Source organism: Sinohyriopsis cumingii, chromosome 9 (genome assembly GCF_028554795.1).
Source record: "Sinohyriopsis cumingii isolate HCF-2022 chromosome 9, ASM2855479v2, whole genome shotgun sequence".
NCBI classification, from domain to species: domain Eukaryota; kingdom Metazoa; phylum Mollusca; class Bivalvia; order Unionida; family Unionidae; genus Sinohyriopsis; species Sinohyriopsis cumingii.
In genome coordinates this window covers 45,845,181-45,857,476 of record NC_142969.1, presented here as the reverse complement: position 1 = coordinate 45,857,476, position 12,296 = coordinate 45,845,181, and the positions used below count along the sequence as shown (strand labels likewise).

The 12,296-nt window shown below is 35.8% G+C and overlaps 1 protein-coding gene across 4 annotated transcripts in view; it reads left to right on the top strand.

The window, feature by feature from the left end:
* The window catches only part of LOC149791732 (beta-1,3-galactosyltransferase 5-like), a 75,187-nt gene that overhangs the window by 42,723 nt on the left and 20,168 nt on the right, over positions 1-12,296 (top strand). Inside the window, exon 1 of one of the 4 annotated variants that reach the window (XM_089970232.1) lies at positions 2,751-3,003. The exons of 2 other annotated variants lie outside the window; for them this stretch is intronic. The gene's annotated coding sequence lies outside the window, so the exon portion shown is untranslated. Of the gene's footprint in view, positions 1-2,750; positions 3,004-4,225; positions 4,321-12,296 lie in introns of those variants that run through there. One more of the 4 variants, XM_089970231.1, reaches the window with a different exon arrangement.

The following is a 12,296-nucleotide window of genomic DNA, read 5'->3' as shown; positions in this document are numbered from 1 at the left end:
TATTCAAATTATTATTATATTCTCATTTTTGTCTCCGTTAACTTTGCATTATCAGAATCGTTCAATATTTTACGATATTACACACCGTCATATTGCACCCACGCGCTGGACACGTGTACTCAATAGTGTATTAGGAACTACTTTGTAATCAAATTATGTACATTCGCATAGTAGACGCAATACGTTTTGTTTGATTAAATTTGTTTCTGAATAAACTAAAGCAGATGTTCCGTGGACTGCAACATACCAACTGTTTTGCTACATTCCACGTTAACCTTTTGATACATTGTTTCAGATTTTGCGATAGACACCAGATTTCATAAAATTGCTTGGTAACTACAAATAACATGCAAGCTATAAAGGCATAAAATATGCTCCTTTAGCTGGTAATTAGAATGGCAAAAAAATATATTTACAGTTTTACATCCAGAATTTCCTCAAAATGTACTTTCTTAGTTCTGCAAATCCGAATTACATGCGCCATGTCATGAGTTCTCAAGCTTGATAATCAAGTTGATTACACATTTCGAAATTGTACTGTAATTTCAACTATATTCCATCCACAATTACATCTTCTTTACTGTACATGAAATAAACATTAAATTCAATAGCGTCTTTTTGATAATTGCAATTGAAACACTTCATATTGTTCCCACATAATGATTTCAAACAGTCAATGACAGAACATACACACTTGCAGATGTAAACACGCTTCTCCCGCGCCGCTTCAGTCTGACGAATTTCATGTACAATTTGCACAGATGAATCCAGTCCAAAATCACAAACTTTCGTCGAATCAAAAGAAAATACCAAAATATATTCATTCCAGATCAAATGGAAAAGTTGTTGCAATGCGCATTCATTCACAATATGACTGCAAGTTTCAATTTTAACTAAACACGCCATTTTCTTTCGAAAGTTATGTCGAGCGCGCGACTAAGTTCAAATTTATCTGGGCGGAGTTATGTGCTCATTAATAATGATGTTGTTGTGTAATGATAAATCTGCGCTTGTGCATTGAGTTTGGAATACGGCATACATTCATTTACGTTGTTTCTTATAGTGTATTTTGTTTATATAATTAAGTCTTAGGTTGAATAAGAAAATGATCATATAACAAAAAGGTACTGCATTTGTATGGGAAAAATGAACTCGTTTTGTCGGATGGATATACTGCACTCCCAATTGTCGTGTAGTATTCCATCCAAAAAACTCGTTCATATTTTTCCATACAAATGCAGTAGCCTATAATTATTCGCTGGATTTACAAAGTACTCTTTTATAACATTCTTGGACAGAAACATTAATTTAGAATTATATTGGATTTAAGACAATAACATCTTGAATTATATTATTGTGATTCATCAAAAGACATAGCACATCTCCACTTCACAGGCCACTAAACAGACATCAACACATTCACAGTTGAGGCTTGTATGAACACCACTGGAATTTAATTAGAATTTGATTCATTACGACCGGTGATAAAACTTTTTGGATTATTTTGTATTTAATTCGCAATACCGTTGAATTTTAGAAAACTTGATTTTCGCTAATATTTTATCACCTTGTTTAAGACCATAAAGTGGTAATATCAGTACCGAATCCTACAAAGAGGATACTCACTGGAATCAGCCAAGATTATTAACGTTTTAAATAGAAAGCAACTGATATTTTCACCTTTTGGAATTGTCTTGAAATCGGCTTTTTCTAACATATTTTTTTAATATGGAGTTTTAAAAATAAGTGCACAAACATCTATAAAGCAAACAAAAGACAACAACAAACCGCAGACCTGTTATTTACCAAACGATGTAACCCACCTGCTGATTTTTGTTTTTAAATTCATCAAAATATTATTGTACAAACTACTATTGTGTGTAATAATTATCCTTAGTAGGATCATAACAAGTATAAAAAGACAACATCTGTTGAATGCATCACCGTCATTTTGTTTCTTAATCTTAATTCGTTTTCGTTAGTCGATTTCTTGGTAGACCTTTCTTTGCCATCTTGATGTACGCATCTCAAAAATACTACTGCTAACAACAACAACAAAATTTGCTTTTCAATATTTACGGCTCGCCACACTTACGTTTGTCACGAACTCCCCTACACTACGTCAGATAGTTAAGATAGGGGAGGATGAATGTTCAGGACGGCATTCAATAACTCAAAGAACGAAGACGAACAGAATACTCCCCCAGTCATTAGCCTCCCGTTTTAGTCTAAAATGCTTATTTTACACCTACTGATCATATTGGATAACCCACTTGTATAAAATCGTTGTGTAATCTCAGGTGTAGCACAGCCCGAAGTCATTTTGATAAAGTTAACTTCGAAGCAGTGCACGTATTTCTATATTGCTACATTTATATATATATTCTATATTTCTATATTATAAAGAAGAAATTGAAGAATACATCGGTTTGTATATCTGCATATGTTGGCGTTTACTGTTGATGGCTAGAAAACGGGAGGCTACTCTCATAATATTTCATGATTTTGCATATAGCACTAATATTGCATACATTCAACAGGCTCTAAGATATCCGTTGGTCTAAAATGATTATTTTACACCTACTGATCATATTAAATAACCCACTTGCATAAAATCGTTGTGTAATCTCAGGTGTAGCACAGCCCGAAGACATTTTGATAAAGTTAACTTCGAAGCAGTGCACGTATTTCTATATTGCTCTGCAATCGATGAGAGGTTTTAAAATTAAATAGGCGACATTGGTCTCTTTACACTAGCCCGAGGTGACTGAATCGTTCAGTCTGTCAACCGTGACATACGTTCAAGTGCTGCAATCATTATCTGCATGCAGTTTGGATACTGATGAAACTTGGCTGATGGCGGATAACAAGAAATAAAGATAAAATTGAAGAATACATCGGTTTGTACATCTGCATATTTTGGCGTTTACTATTGATGTTTAGAAAACGGGAGGCTAATGACTGAGGAGAAGTGCATAACTGAATATACGCACATGCAACAGGGTAAGTTTATAAGCAGTGAGTGTGTGAATGTTTAGGTAGGCATGTTGATATTAATGATTCCTTTCTTTTTTAAATGTACTTACGTATCAACATATCAATTTACATATTTGCATTTCCGTATGATAGTAGTGGCTAATATATGCATTCCCATATGATACAAGAGGATAATATGTGCATTTCCATATGATACATGAGGATAATATGGGCATTTCCATAGGATGCAAGAGGATAATATATGCATTTCCTTATGACAAAAGAGGATGCTATATGCATTTCAATATGATAAAAGATGATAATATATGCATTTCCATATGATACAAGAGGATATGTGCATTTCCATATGATACAAGAGGATAATATGTGCATTTCCGTAAGATACAAGTGGCTAATTAGTACTAACGATTCATAAACACATTTCAAAATTTGTGCATCGTAGTAAGAGTAAGTTTTCGTTTTGCTTTATGTTCTCTGATTCATATTTCGTGTGACATTTTAAAAATAATACCATAAAAACCTCAAAAAATAAATAACCCATTTGCGACAGATTTAAAATATTTTCAGTTTAATATACTCGACAGTCTAAGTATTGTACGTTGTCATGATTATTTACTGTAAAATTTGGGGGGAATACTGTGTTGATTTGGACAAATAATTATGTAAAATATGCTCTACGTAATTTTTTACTTTTTCTTTTTAAAACGTTTGAAAATACAATCTATGTTTATGTTTTTAACATTTTGTTTACCATGTTCTATATTCATGTTTTCGTTGTATTTATATACATTACAAAAGTTACAATCTGCACTCGGAATTTCGTCTCAAAAAAATGGGTATCTTTTATTCACTAACCTTGATGGATGATGTGGTTAGCATACATGAATTTTGCAGGAATGGATCCCACATTTGTATTACACAAGAGAAAGAAATGAGAAAGAATGAGCAAATGAGAGAAAGGGAAAGGTGTTTGAGCGGAGGCTTGATATCCTTGCGATTAAGTTCTACACCGGATGTAAGTCTATAATCATGTAAATCGTTTAAGTCTGCAGCTTCTCAATGACATCACATTTCATACACTGAAACGTCGGTGGAGCAAACTATGATTTTGTTGTAAAATAAAATGTATGTTCCAGTTTACGCCCTGTAAAATATAATCAAGGTTTACTTCCACTTGCAAACAGGTAAATTGATACTTAGAATATAAATAAAAAACACAGACAAAAAAGTCAGGAGTAGACTATATGCGTCTCGTCAATAGCCCACTGTTGGTTAGCTCCATATTGTGATTCCCCTTCTGGTCATAAGACTTCGCGTCAATAGGTAGGTTTCTTTTGATTATACGATGTGAAACAATTTCCTATGTTCTAAATTGGTATGTTGGAACTTAACGTTTCGTAATTAATTGTAACTTAAAATAAAAATCCAGGACGATAGGCGAGGTAACCTTTGAGGCCTACATGTCCGCTATATAAGGACAGAAAAGTTCATATAGTGCGAGGTGCCTCCAGTTACCCATTAGAGATAGCTGATTTTTGCTTTTAAAGATATAAATCGCTAATATTACTCAAAATTATTGGGACTTATCAGAACATATGGCGCTGAAACCACACTTTACCTCTAATGCTTGCCAAGGTTTTACCTGTTTTTCAGCGACTGGTATTTGCGCAATTTCCGTGCCGTGTTTGTCAGCACGCAATAACTCAAAATTGCTTGATTTCTTATGTCACGCAATCATTTTCTTTCTTGCATTCAGTAGCGGACTAAGCCAATTTTGTATCTACCCTAGTAAATAAGTATGATTTTGTAAATATGGACTTGTTTTGTTTGTAAATATGGCCTTGGTTTTAGAAATTTATGCAATATTATTGAAATGAAATTCTTGAAAACACAACCAATTAAATGTTGTTTAACATAAAATCTTTGAGTTTCATTGAATTAAGACTCAATTTTATATTTGCTTTTTCTGTCACAGTTCTAAATCTTTCTTACTGCTTTGTTATTGCCTTCTTAATATTTAATTTGATGTTCGATTTTCAATAGATTTTTTTATTTATCGCCCTTCTGCGTGTCGTGGAAATGAAGGATGCAGAAAATCCAGTCGCGGAAGAAAAAAAAAACAACAGATATACCCTTGCCCACGGGTACAAACAAAGTCGATAATACATTGATGGTGGTCGTGAAGTAAATATATTTAAATAAACAATCGGACACCAGTGTATCGTGTTTATATAAACACAATGCGAAGGAAGAGTGTTCTTCAAAATTATTTGGCAAGAATAGTTTTCTTAATTTTGCTTGTAAACTATGAAAACTTGAGTTAAAGGATACATCCCAAAATTCTCCATCTCTCTCACACAACATATTTTTTTAAGTGTTTGCGCTTAATAATTTGGAACATCAGTAAGCTGCGAATCTGGGAACAATAATAATTGGTCCTTGGTTTATGGATATATGTCCGAATGCTTCTATAATACTATTCACATCCATATAAACGTTTTTATAACTATTTTGGTTCCATTTTAAGATTTCGTCTTCCTGTTTGTAAGTAATGGCGCAATATCAGTGTCGGTCCTCATATTACTTGCAATAAATCCCCAGCGGATGAATACGTCTTTATCCAAGTCTACCAAAACGTACGGTGAATACGTCTTTATCCAAGTCTACCAAAACGTACGGTGATACGTCTTTATCCAAGTCTACCAAAACGTACGGTGATACGTCTTTATCCAAGTCTGCCAAATCGTACGGTGAATACGTCTTTATCCAAGTCTACCAAAACGTATGGTGAATACGTCTTTATCCAAGTCTACCAAAACGTACGGTGATACGTCTTTATCCAAGTCTACCAAAACGTACGGCAGTTCGTGTCGTCTAGACTAATATTTGAAGCAAAAATATTTCTCAGTATAAATGGGTTGGGTGCGAGGCGTCATATGAATGCAGATGAGCTGAAGTTTTGAAGGCAGATAGTGAGAAAAGAATGTCATAATCTATATAAACCGTACTCTATCGCAGATATGTTTCCTTGCTCAATAATCATCTCTCTCTCTCTCTCTCTCTCTCTCTCTCTCTTACACACACACAGACAACAATATCATGCTTCGTTACAACTGAGAGAAGGTTAGGGTAGTTTATTGCAATCGGACAACTACCCTAGATAGATGAATGCAATGACATGCGCACTGTGCAGTCTGATGTGGGTTACCAGATTCGTATCGGGTGCTTACAGGTATTTTAATACTTGTGTTGTTATCGAAGCACTCTGCCACAACTGTTTTAGCATTTATTACAAAATACTGTACACTCTGCAACAAATGTTTTAGTATTTATTACAAAATACTGCCACAACTGTTTTAGTATTTATTACAAAATACTGTACACTCTGCAACAAATGTTTTAGTATTTATTACAAAATACTGTACACTCTGCAACAAATGTTTTAGTATTTATTACAAAATACTGTACACTCTGACACAAATGTTTTAGTATTTATTACAAAATACCATACATTCTCGAACCACTACACGTAATGTGCTTGCTTGATTTTGCACTGATTTGTTTTCTTCAGTTTTTCGAATCCACCAATATATCGACCGCATAGTGATAATCTGAAATATGCGTACAAAAGCATTGCTTTTTCAATTAATGAAAGTGTGGAATTTTAAGACAAATTATTTAGGACAAAATATGTGGAGAATGTATACAGGAAACACGTCACTGTCAACCACCTTAAAGATCAGCTCTATTAAGCAACCACTTGTCTGAAACCGGAATTAGTTCCAAATACATCTATTTAAAAAAGAGAAAATGCAAACCGGTATATAAGCACTTGGCCTCCATGCATAACCTCGTTATAAACGGACACATTCGTTCCCAGTGAATATATTCAGATTCACGCGATTTCTGGATAATTGTTGCAAGTCTTTAATTTCCTATGACAACATATTTTATACATGTACTGTACATAATACGTGTATTTGTCATCTTTATATGTAGTACATGTACTGTGTGTGTGTGTGTGTGTGTGTGTGTGTGATTTTGGATTTTTAAAGTAGCTATATCGATATGGTGCCTGCAGTGTGACAGTTTATAGTGATGTTTAGCACTGGCTCATTATGCGACCGACATTAGCATCATGTCCCACCCATGCACATGATCCTGACATTAGACCGACCAGTCCTAACACTAACCTTTTGATGATGAGCTCCAAGCGAGGCAGCTGTTGGTACGTATTCAATAATGGTGAAATAATGAATAGATTTATTGATTTGTGTTTATTTCACTTTATTATAACATGCTGTTTTACATATACCTAAATATAAGTATAAACAATTACCAGATTGAGCACATCACAATATGTGAACTTCGTTTGCCTGGATTCATTTGCGGATCGATTTTCAGTGGTTCTCGATAATGTCCATAGATTCTCAACGGCTTAACTATAGTGTTACATGCAGTACCGGATTTACCATTGTGCTTATGTGTGCTTAAGCACAGGGCCCCGTTGGCCAGGGGGCCCCATCTTCCTGGCAAAAAAAAGTTTACGATCAATTTTTCAAATGTTTTTCAAAAGTCAAAACGTCCTAAACTTCCTGAGTATGTATGCCTGACTATCTGTGTAGGCCTACCGGGCCTACCTCTTTCAGGGCCCAAGTAAGGGGTCTCATAACTTAACTAGCACAGGGCCTCATTTGTCCTAAATCCGGCACTGGTAACATGTCATCACTGGTGAATGTTGATGAAGTCTGCTCGAAGTCAGATGCAATCATTTTTGCACGTTGTCATGCTATTTGATTATATTTGATATTTTGCCCTTCACACATCATGTGATCGATTTATAACTTTTACGTGCCACTAAAATTAGACCAATCAGAGATTAATAAATAGACAACCCTTGCCATTTTGCGTAGGTGAATATGTATTATCCGACTGACTGTATTTTCATGTACCATTCTACTGTTTTTTAGTTTTTGCCAGATTGTTTCCAAATGATCGAGGCACGCTTTATAGTAATTTTACACTTTGTTACCCGACTTTGATTTCCGTACGCAAATTTCTGGATGAAAAGAGCAAATTAACGTTTAGAAATTACAATCCCGTTGAACTATTTCCTAATAACGATTATTCTGAATAAACATGGTCCGTATTAACGAGGTTCTTTTTCATATTATTTAGAGGCAAATGTAACTGTTTTAAAGTTGTATTCGACCACTATGAACTCCACGTGAAGAATGAAATTTAATACAGGATGAGCATGCCACGTATACTTTAAATCATGCTATAACATTCACTTTTTTCGAAAGTTAAAAGAACCACAAAAGTGATTCAGGACGTGCAACACTTCAGTTATAAAGTGAGAAAAAAAAACTGCCTACTTCGTATATTGCTGTAAGCTAAATTTCGTAGTTTTCCAAGGTAAATTATACATTTCAGGTGTAACTTATTTACGCAAAGCAGCATGGAAGGTGCACCCTACGGCCTCGTTATGGTATTAATTTTGTAATCTGACTGCTTCTCCAAGTATGTGCCCACAATAGTCTGACGACCTGTCTATATACGCATTTCTACCGACTGTATGTTTATGGAACTATATACAGTTCATCCGTCGCCCTCCCCCCCCCCCCCCCGCTAATCTTAGAAACCATACTGTAAGTGAAATCCAGTATAATGTACACGAGAGCGAAAAATGAAAGTCCCCTGGTATTTGTGTACATGGCAATAAGTATAAGAAATTTTCCAACGCTCAGCGATTCTATAGACTCCCTAGCGTTGTATCAGGTTAGTTAAGCTAAGTGCGGTCGTCCAGCTTTTGTTGTTATTTATGTGTCAAGAGGGGCGACAACTCGTTCGGAGTTAAAGAGTGTGTGATATTTGTTTGTGACTGTTGTTTTTGTGATTGTGAATGCAATGATGAGTGTGCGGGAGGATTAAAATAAAGATGACAGTGTATAATGTCTCAGTCTAAATTTGTTTCGAGACCAATGCGATACTTCGATATGGGGTCATGTAAATTTATCGTGATAAATCCACGAGAAAATCGTTTGTGCTTCTGTGAAGACGTTTTAAATTTGATTATATCCATGTCCCCTGAACACCATCTCCGGTGAATATTTTGCAGCGTGTATGTATCAACAACATTTAAAAAACCGAAGGTGCAGTTATCTCTGATCACTTTAGGTATTTTAGTATATCGCTGAGTAACATATATAATATTAGTGCTCTTTTTGTCTGCCTCGAGAACATATTTGAGCTGGATTTGATTGTTTGTCTAATGTTACATCATCATACATACAGATTATTGATATCCCCGTTAAGGCCATCGACCAACGGGGCTTCATCGATATCAGTAATAAAATCAATATTATCGTCATTACAATTCTTAAGAAAATCTCATATCATCTGCAGATGGCGCCACTAAGTATAACTTATCCCACTTAAGCCATCTCATTATCATGTTGAGTACTAATTGAGTCTTCCCATACCCAGATGGCCATATAATAATTGCTCGAATAGAGTTTGGCAATGCTGGATGGTGCTTGACGGGTTCTATTTCTGGTGTCGCTGAAAAGTCAATGAAATTCATATTAATAACAAATATAACGAATACTATATATTTATATTGTGTTCGGTGCAAGGGATTTACAGGTACCAGTGAATTAGGAACAATAACAACGAAGAACATTAACGACGAGGAATAAAATGCGTGATCTTACATGACAGTTTGTGAAATGTATCACAAAAAATACAAGTTTATTTCATCTCGTGAGAAGTCGAGTAGTGATTAGTGTAAATTAGTGTTAGGGGCTGGGTAATTAATCAGCCGATTGTAATAATAGTAATGGAATCCATTTATTATAGCCCAAAGGGATACTAGAGGGATAGGGCTGCTATTAGTAAATGTGCTGACGCTGCTATGGTCACACGTGCTGCAGCTGCAAATTGGTTAGGACGACAGGCAATATGGTAAATTTATCTCCCCCAATAAACAAATTCAGTATCGGCATTTTGATGTCAGTACCACCAATGAAGTTCGTCATGATGACATTTTGTTTTTACCGCATGATACTATTAACACTGGTAGACGTAAATCACGCACATACAAATATGCATTAACGATTGTTTACGTTGCAAGCAGATACAAAGAATCAGAGCCATTATTAGCTAATTTCTGGGGGGAGAAAATTCGATGAGGAAAAAACATAATGTCAAAATCAGCCAAGGGCACACTGCGTTACATCGTGATCAGACAGTCCTTGAACGATTTAATCGAACACTTGCTGAGCGATTATTTTGATATCAATATGCACAAGAAATATCCACATACAAAACATCTCTTGAAAGGGTTACAAGACTACCAAGTGTGATAGCCGCATTAAATAATGAAATAACACATGGAATTTCTATCAAACCTACCAATGCAATCACGAAAACACGCATACCAGCACAACGACATGACTCGTTTTCAAAATAACTAGTACTAGGTAATAATGTAACTGTTTGATATTTATATGAGCCCGGGGAGCTTGAACGGGGGAGGGGGTACAAGAGAGCGACTTCCCCAGTCTGGAGTGTAATCGCCCATAAAAAGTACAGCGTGCTAAGATCCGCGGGTAGACCTGCAATCTACAGATTCGATTCAACTGCTCCTCAGCGTGGATTTGTCCGTTAACAATTGCAAGTAATTCCTAAAGGTACTCAATTACAACCACTCTCCCGAAAGTGAAAGTTTACTAGCCCCTCACCACCAAGGACCTAGCCCCTCCATGTCGATTACACTCCAGACAGGCCAGCATAGACTTTTCACGTGTATGACCGCAACTACTATTAACTTTATGAACGGTTAATTGTACTTGAATATTATTCGAATTATGCTGCCATAAAGTTACTGCGTTAAAGGTCGCACAATGATTATTTTGTTGTTGTTTCAGTGTCATGATCGCAGACACATCAGAATCACACTCATGCTTGTTTCATTCTTTTTATCACTTTGTTGGTACCGAACTAATTTTATCCTTGTTAATATATCATCACCATTGTCTTGAGTTTGATCCATGCTGGATTTATCCTGAATACATTCTGGGATAACCCCCTGTAGTTGAGATATTTTCGTCACTCTTGATACGGCTCGATAAACTAAATTTGTCCATTTGATACGGTCATCAATAATCAAAATTGTAGTATCCTAAATAGTTAATCCCTGGGATGAATGAAAAGGTATAGCATATTCTAGGGCTGAGCATGATACTGCAGCCCCGAATGCTTCCTCAACCACATCGAACTCGAGAACAACAATATCATTCAGTACAAGTTTTTGTCTCACACTTGACACAGGAATCGATACACTAATAGTTTGTTTACGTGTATCATCTGGGCAATAACTCAATGGGACACGTAGACCTGGATATTTTTCTCGATGAAGGAGAAATAATCGTTGCTGAAGTGAATCAAGAACACACGTAGGCGATGCAACTATCAGGTCACTAGGATGCCGTAACATCCAAAATTCCTCTTTTGTTGTTTCTGGAATTGTTTTACGCATGATCGAGCACTTGACGCAATCCGGCTGCAGTTGTATTAACATTTTAAATTCTGTAAACGACTGATCGATTGCCCTATGGTCCTCTAGTATTTCTTCATAATAATCCTTAGATTCTTTTAAACAGCAGTGTGGGAATTCGCCGACAAAGCTGTGGGTTGGCCATGATCACCGCCCATAATAACGGCTGTATCTTTCATCAACAGTCATGGAAGAAACTTTTTTAACACGTCCACCGATACAGTGCATATCTTATCCAAGATAATAATCTTAGGAATATATTTTTCGCCCATCTGCTCTGGGGTCCATGCATATCACTTCCATCGAAAGAAATTGTCAATGATATGTGATTTAACATCTCGTTTTTTCATCACTATGGCGAACTGGTGAGTCGGAGTAGCAGCACTATATCAGCGTTCTTGAAGAATCGGGTTCAAAAATAAGTTTATTGCACGTGTCGCCTTCCCGGACCCGCTGTGACGATTCTGACCGCTCTATCAGGAAACTTGTTTATCACTGATATCAGAATTATACTCACACACGCTAACGCTGAAGATCTTAAAGGAGTACAAATTGGGTAAAGTTATATCATAATAACACACAATAGTGCCCAATTTAGTTCCATCGTTCAAAACTACACTAATGGTGTATACAAGCGTGTCTTTGCTCGTTGTATCTTTGTTTATAAAGATCAGGCTCATCCTCGTCAATAACAAATCGTGTACAGCTTCGTCAATGATAAGGCTCCTATTGTAAATTT